The sequence below is a fragment of the Morone saxatilis genome, unplaced genomic scaffold (genome assembly GCF_004916995.1).
Source record: "Morone saxatilis isolate NCDOM2014 unplaced genomic scaffold, NCSU_SB_2.0 Contig4, whole genome shotgun sequence".
In the NCBI taxonomy this organism is placed as follows: Eukaryota; Metazoa; Chordata; class Actinopteri; family Moronidae; genus Morone; species Morone saxatilis.
Genome location: NW_023339984.1, coordinates 1130142 through 1137716, shown reverse-complemented (window position 1 = coordinate 1137716; position 7575 = coordinate 1130142).

Here is a 7575-nt window from a genome sequence, read left to right as displayed (position 1 = left end):
AAATATGCTTCTTCACATATTCATTTACATCACAGATATTATTTATACAAAGTTATTCAAATTTAAACATGTTAAAAAGTGAAATTTATCTTACCTTCTGCTAGCAGTGTGTCCAAGTCGGCAATGGTTCCAAAAAGGACTTTTCCCGCCACAGACAAAAGGTCAAACCGACGCCCACCTCAAATTTCATTGGTCACAGACTTATCATCTGACTTTTAATTTGATTTGTTACTTTTAAAAATTTAAAGGGGGGGTGTGTGGGCCAAAATAGTGGTTTGTTGCCTGAGGGCAACACCATGCCATAGAGGGTTAAAAGAAATATGTATACAAAATGATTTACAGAAAAAGTGATTAATAAGTATTAAACTGATATAATATACAATATAACACAACACATATTACAACACAACACAACACAACACAACATAACATAACATAACATAACATATTGTAATATGTAAGTCTTCCCCAACTGAGATGTTAGGGCATCTATGGACACTTAAAGTGGAATATATGGTAATAAATACTTTGTTAGTGATGATTTTTTAATAGTGCCAGATGTGCGGGAGATTTAGACTATATATTATTATAATATTATCATAATACTATGATTTCTGATTCACTCTGATATGAATATGAATGCTGTGATTTTTATGAATCACTTTTTCCATCTATTAGTTCATCGTATTCATGCAAAAATAAAAGGCTTTTGAATGAGAAAATTCTATAAACAAAAGCATATATCTGCAGATTTCATCAAAAGTTAGTATTAGACAATGCCTAATCTTTCAGCATTTTTCAACATTTCACAGAAATGAGTGCAATTTTTAATTAGATAGTGCCTACTTTTCATATTTAAAGAAAACTTGTAATACAAAAACAAATTGTCTTGATGTAAGTAATCAACTTGGGAGTGTTCATGGTTGTATCTATTAGTTATATTTGCACCCCATAGACCTGTAGTGTTTCCTCTTAAGTACAAATGACACTTAAGTGTCTTTACAGACTAAATATGTTCAAATCTGAATGTTTCTGGAACAGAATAGAAACAGATAGACACAGAAGGTTTTATTGAAATGGTAAGTGAATAAATAAAACAAAGACAAGATTTCAGTCATCCCTAGTCTGGGATCATCTGAAACTCCCTGCCCGAGGATCTAATACCTCTATGTCTCATCTATGTTATTATTATTATGATTTAATGATATATTAGTGTTTATTCTTTTAATTTCGTAAAAAATGTAATTGTCTACATTTTTTTGCCACCGTTCACCATTGCTAAATATATTTCATTTGTTTTATTGTTACTATTTATTTATTTTTTTACAATTTTTTCTTCTTTTATGCCTCTGTCATTCTTTTTATTCTACCTCACTTCTATGATTCTAATTGTTTTAATCCTGGTTCCATGCACTTAAGGCACTTTATTTTGAAAAGTGCTTTATAAAAAAAGTTAATAATTATCATTATTATTATTATTATTATTATTTGTCAAAAATGTATTATGAGGGTGGGACAACACTGAGTGAATTTGTACTATTTCTAAAACCATGTTACAGACCAGAAAACCCAATTACACCCTAAAATCATTCCAAATGTGACTGTAGGCAGCAGGAAATGTCCTGGTAGCTGAAACAAACAGCACATGTAGGAGTCCATCTAATGTTGACTACGGCTTGAACATATCCCATATCCAATAGTCACGTACAACAGCATATCTGTACTGACCATATAATTAGTGACCAAATCTAAATGTTCACCTAGTCTGCGTTTTATTTTGAAATCTGCGAGCAGAAGTTGGTTATTTCATTGTTTCACGCTTGACAGATGGATGTCTCTGGTATCGGCGGCAGGTGACAGAATGTGGAGCTACTACAGAGTCGGGCTTTTTCCCAGAAAGAAGAAGAAAGTAAGTGTTTTTTATGACCAGTGATATAGTTTTTATTCATACTGGCTTTTTGTGTGTTAAAAACTCTATACAGTTAATTTAATTGAAGCTTGTATTCATCAACACTACAGCTTTAAGCAATTCGAAATAATTGTACCAAAAATAAAAACTGTTTGTTAAACTCAGTATTGAGTAAGTATAGCTATATGTAACATTTTCTCATTAAACTGTCTATAAACTCTAAAGAGCTGTGTTCTATATGTAGTTGAGTTGTGTACTTCCAATATCCCAAATGTTTCCAACAATGTTCAAACTCTCAAAATCTGTCATTTTATTCAGGTTATTCTGCGTTTCATGACTCATCTTTGTCTTTTGTTATTGTTTTGATGTGAGAGACCCCCAGAAATTACATACCATACCTTTGTCTGGAGGGGATCTTTAAGATATTGTATACAAATATTTTTTTATGTATTTTTATTTGTAGTATTTTATAGAAGTCTCTGTGGTAATAATGAGATATTGTTCAATGTATGTCTTGCAGGAGGACAAAGAGGCTGTAACACTTCCAGCTATACACAATGGTCCAACTTGTCAGGTGATTTATAGGTAGTATAGTGTATGAGCTGTGTGACTGTAAGAAACAGGATTTTAAAGAGAGGAGGAATGAGCATCCATCTTTGGTTCACACTAAAATATCTCAACCACTATTAGATGGATTGGTAAGATTATGTACAGACATTCATGATGCATTCAGTGAAAACTTATGGCATCAGCCGTTTTACCTCAATCATATATCATGACTGTCTGCCAGGGAAGTTCACATCATTACTGCACTGTGCTACTGAATTAACTCTGGAAACTGAAATAAGGAAACAAATCAACAACACTGTAAAACCAGATAAGGTCATTTAACCTTAAAATCAATCAATCAAACTTTTGAAGTAAAACTAACTCAATTTTGTAAGTTAGGAATAACATTCTTGATCAAGTAGCTTTAGTAATTTTAAGTGAGACTAATTCATTTTTGTAATTTTTATTTGTACTGTGAAAACAAAATATCTAGTAAAAAGTTATCAATCAGCAATGTTACTGTTACTTACAAAACTAAGTTAGTGTCACTTAAAATTACTAGTAAAAGCGGCTTAATCAAGAATCTTAACCCAACAAATTTGTTTGTTGTTTGTGTTACTTAAGATTTTTAGATTTTTGATGTAATCAGTTTCAACATTTTTTTGAGTTAAATGAATTTATCTGGTTTTACAGTGCTGACAGACTATGCAGATTAAAAGTAATGTATGGATAGATAGAACCAAAAACATTCCAACAATCAAGGAAATTATTAAAAAGAGGTTAAAAACATATATAAACATAGCAGTGTGTACCGAGTAATAAATTATAAATAAATTATTACAATACAAAAAAAGCATTAAGAATAAAATAAATCCCAAGGATACACAGGAAATATTGCATAAATATACATAAAAGCTTGATGATAATAATAATAATCATAATAATTTTAATAACTTTTATTTCTATAGCACATTTTAAAATACACTGTTGTGCTTCACATGTCAGAATTATAAAAGTGTGTTTTTGGAAGGAATTTAAAAGATGAAACAGATTTAGCCTCATTTTTCTGCCAGTGCAGATGTGCTATTTTTAGTGCCTAGTGTGTGAATAAATATAAACATACTATACAAATATATGAAAATGAGGATTTGTGTATAAAAGTATTATAGTACCCATATCTGTGTCTTCTCTGGTGCTCTTAATTTGCAGAGGACAAACAGGAAGGGGCATGACGGCAAACTGCATGTGGAGTCCAATATTACAGATCATCTCAGAGTAAGTGCCCCAGGCCAACACTGAAGCACTGAATGCCTTGCAGATGTATTTTTTTAACTAACCCAAAGTTAATTTTTACAGCTGAATCATCCTGTCTGTCTCCAGTATCAAGTACAGCGAACAGGCAAAACCCAAAATGAGCCTTACTTAGAGGACAGAATAACTGGCATACTGCACCAAGGCCATTTTTTCAAGGTACCTCATTTATGGACCTGTACAGAATGTGGCCATTCAATGCCAAATATATAATAAAAAGAAGATAAAGCTGTAAGCCTGAGACAGATTCTTTATACTATGTTTTTTAACAGGTTAAGGCTGCCACCGCCTTACTGAACCTGCACGAATACAGGAGAACAATCGAGGATTCAACAAAGTTACTAAAGAGCATAGAGGCCCTGGCTGGAGAAGATGAGGACGAAGTGGACAGAGAGGGAGAGGACAAAGATGTTATCGTGGACGTCAGAGAGACAGACAGTGGGACTCATCTGTCTGTCAGGTCAAACGTAGATGTGGACAGAGAAAGTGACAACAAACTCCCAGGGACAGACTTGTTGTGTTTCACGGCGAGCAGTGAGGTTCAAAGAATGGAGGAGTCTCCTCTTGTGGAAGAGAGGAGATTCATGGTGTACATATGTGGTGGATACAAAGGTAGGAATGACAGGGTTATACCATGGGAGAGACTCTTTCTCAATGACTGGCAGGTGTTCATCAAAATGATATTAACCTAACTCTTGGTTTAAGCCTGTCTTTATATTAATTGAATAGTTAATATAGTGACATTTTGGGAAATGTGCTTATTTGCTTTCTGGTGTGGAGTTAGATGAGAAGATTGAAACCTCTTTCGTGTCTGTATAGCTGCGTTTCCACCACAGGAAATTTCAGCAGGAACTAGCTTTTTGCTAACATTAGCTATCAGATCTAACTAGCTAGCTAACAATTAAAGGTCCAGTGTGTAGGATTTATTGGCATCTAGTGTCAGCTGAACACCATTGGTGTCTGTATGTGACAACCTAGGAATGAGAATGGGCTGTGAAGTGTGTGGGAGAAACTACGATGGTTACAAAAAAGCCCTGTCTAGAGCCAGTGTTTGGTTTGTCCCTTCTGGGTTACTGTAGAAACATGGTGGTTCAACATGGTGGACTCTATAGAAGGTGACCCGCTGTGTCTGTAGATAAAAACAGCTCATTTTAAAACAAACAAAAACGCAACAAGTGTTATTTTCAGGTGATTATACACTAATGAAAACATATCTATTCCATTTCTGAGAATAGATTATATGGTAAATTACAATAAAATAACCACGAATCTTTGAATATTAATAACTAACCAGCTAATTAGCTACCTAACGATTCAGGTTAGCTAGCTAGTTAGCTAGCGTTTTGCTAACATTAGCTAACTTCAGATGTGACTATATACTGTATATATATATATATATGTTTCTTTTATCTGTTAACCATCTTCAAAATGTGGTTATATTTTCAACATAGACTAGCCTAGCACATAGCATATCTAAGTACAGGTAAGGAGGAAGTTGACTGAGGCTTGTTATTGGAGCAACAGAGCAAAATGGGGCGGGACTTAGGAAGGGTCAATTAATTAGTGTTACAAACACATAAAAAAAACAGAGGATGATTTTAACATACCAGTTGAGTGTCTTTTCTTTTTTTAACTAGCTATTAAAAATAAATTACTTCGTTAATGGTGTTTTAAGGGTTGAGATTAAAAATGCCACAACAGTATTTTCGATTCAGAATTGGTCTTTCGGCACAAAGTACAAAGTAAAATCACTTGTTATTTGGATGCTGTAAGAGGAAGGTGTAACCGTTGTTTTTCTGTGTGTATATATGTGTTCAATCCAGACACAGTTGCAGAGAGAAGTGCGCTCATGGAGAACGTTTATCCCAGACTGTATCTGTACTGTAAGCAGAGAGGCTACGACTTCAGCATGGTCGACCTCCGCTGGGGGATTGGAACACCTTTTGCTGAACACCACAACACCGTAGAGCTGCATGTGGAGAATCTCCAGCGATGTCAGAAAACCCAGGGCCCCAACTTGATTGTAAGGTATCGCCCTGTAGTATTATTGGACTGCAAGTGCAGCTTTTCTACATCTTTACATATGATTCTCTGTTCTGTTGGTCAGGTCTTTGTAGGACAGAAGCATGAGGTCCAGAGCCTTCCCTCTACCATCACCAGAGAGGCCTTTGAGGCCATAGTTAGAGTGTTGGATAGAGACCGACAGCAGATGTCCAGGGACAAACCAGTGGTGGACTTCGCTGCCTCCGGCTCCCAGTCCAGCATCACTACAGACAGCAGCTCTGGCAGCTTCACCCAGGATTCCGTTTATGGGCATTATCTGAATTTTGGAGAACAGGCCACAAACTCAGGTCTACTGAGCCAGAGCTCCCACGATTCATTTTCAGATGGAGAGGAGGCCAGACTCAGCCCTGTGGGCGCTAGGAGCCAAGCGGATTTGGACAAAGACCTAACATTGCTCCAGATGTGCTACAAGCTGGACAAGAACTGCCTTCCTCCTGTGTACCGCTTACTGCCCATTAGGTGAAAACAAACAACAGCAGGTCATGTTTTTCCATAATCCAGTGCATTATCTCAACACCTAGCAGATGGATTAAAATTAAAATTAGTTTCAGTCATTCATGTTCCCCACAATTTGATTATGTCAAATACTTTAGCTTAGGAACGAATGCCATCATTAATTTTTGTGTTTTATGTACACATTTATATTTCCCTGTATATATTTAGATTCCTGAAGATAATAAGCTAATAGTAGAACGACTACTTCATTACAGAACAGGTCATCACCTCACCAAATCTAAACAATTCTTCCTTTTGGAAACATTGAATGTACACAGAAAATACCATGTCAGTACATTACAGGGTTATGAATTAATATAAGGCGATTCTGTAAGCAAGGCGATATATTGCAATTTTTTTCTTTTATCCTAATTTAAGAAGATGGTCGTAGTCCGTATAGCATCAGACATTACAGACGGGTTTATGTTTACAATCCTGCTCTCTAGCTGTTGGGGGTTTAAACACTGAAATCGATTTCAGAATTGATACAATATCACAAGACAACAATACACTAGACAATATCTTTTCTTACAACCCTACATGGCAGCCTTTCACATTATGTAATATCTTTTATGTAAATGGACATTTTTGGTGTAAGGAAAATCAAACTTTCAAAACAATCCAGCCATAGATGAATTTAGCTTAGAGAGGAAATGTCTATCACTCCGTCTTTCTTCTGTCACAACAATCAGCTCAACATCTGGGGAGTATGAGCATAGGTTTAACAGACCCATTCGTTATCTCTTGGTGACATCGACAGCTCTCACCATCCTGACGTGTTGAGCGTGGACGGGGAGCGCAGGAGGCAGGCCAGGAAGGACTGGAGCACTACCTGCCTCGCGCTGTGGGGAGTTCTACAACGCAGCACTGGAGAGGCACTAGGACGAGAGGAGGCCTCGCTGTTACTCAGAACAGGTGGGGTTCTGTTGGTTTTGTCCATCTTTCCTATGAAAGAGGTTTCTCCTTTCCTCTGTGGTGTGAAAAACTGCTGTGCAGCCCAGTGTAGAGGCATTGTGTTGATAAATTTCTAAAATGAAACTTTCTTATGTCAAGACAATGACTGAGCTGTCAGCATTATCTTTCATTTCTTTATGTGTAGTTCTTGACTGGGAGGTAGAGATAGGTCTGCAGTCTGTGGATGGGGCTCCACCAGAGGAGCACTGCCACTGCTATAAGAGACTCATCCCAGACCTTCACTACAACCTGAAGAATGAACACATTGCTCAGTACGCTGACCTCCTGAAGGG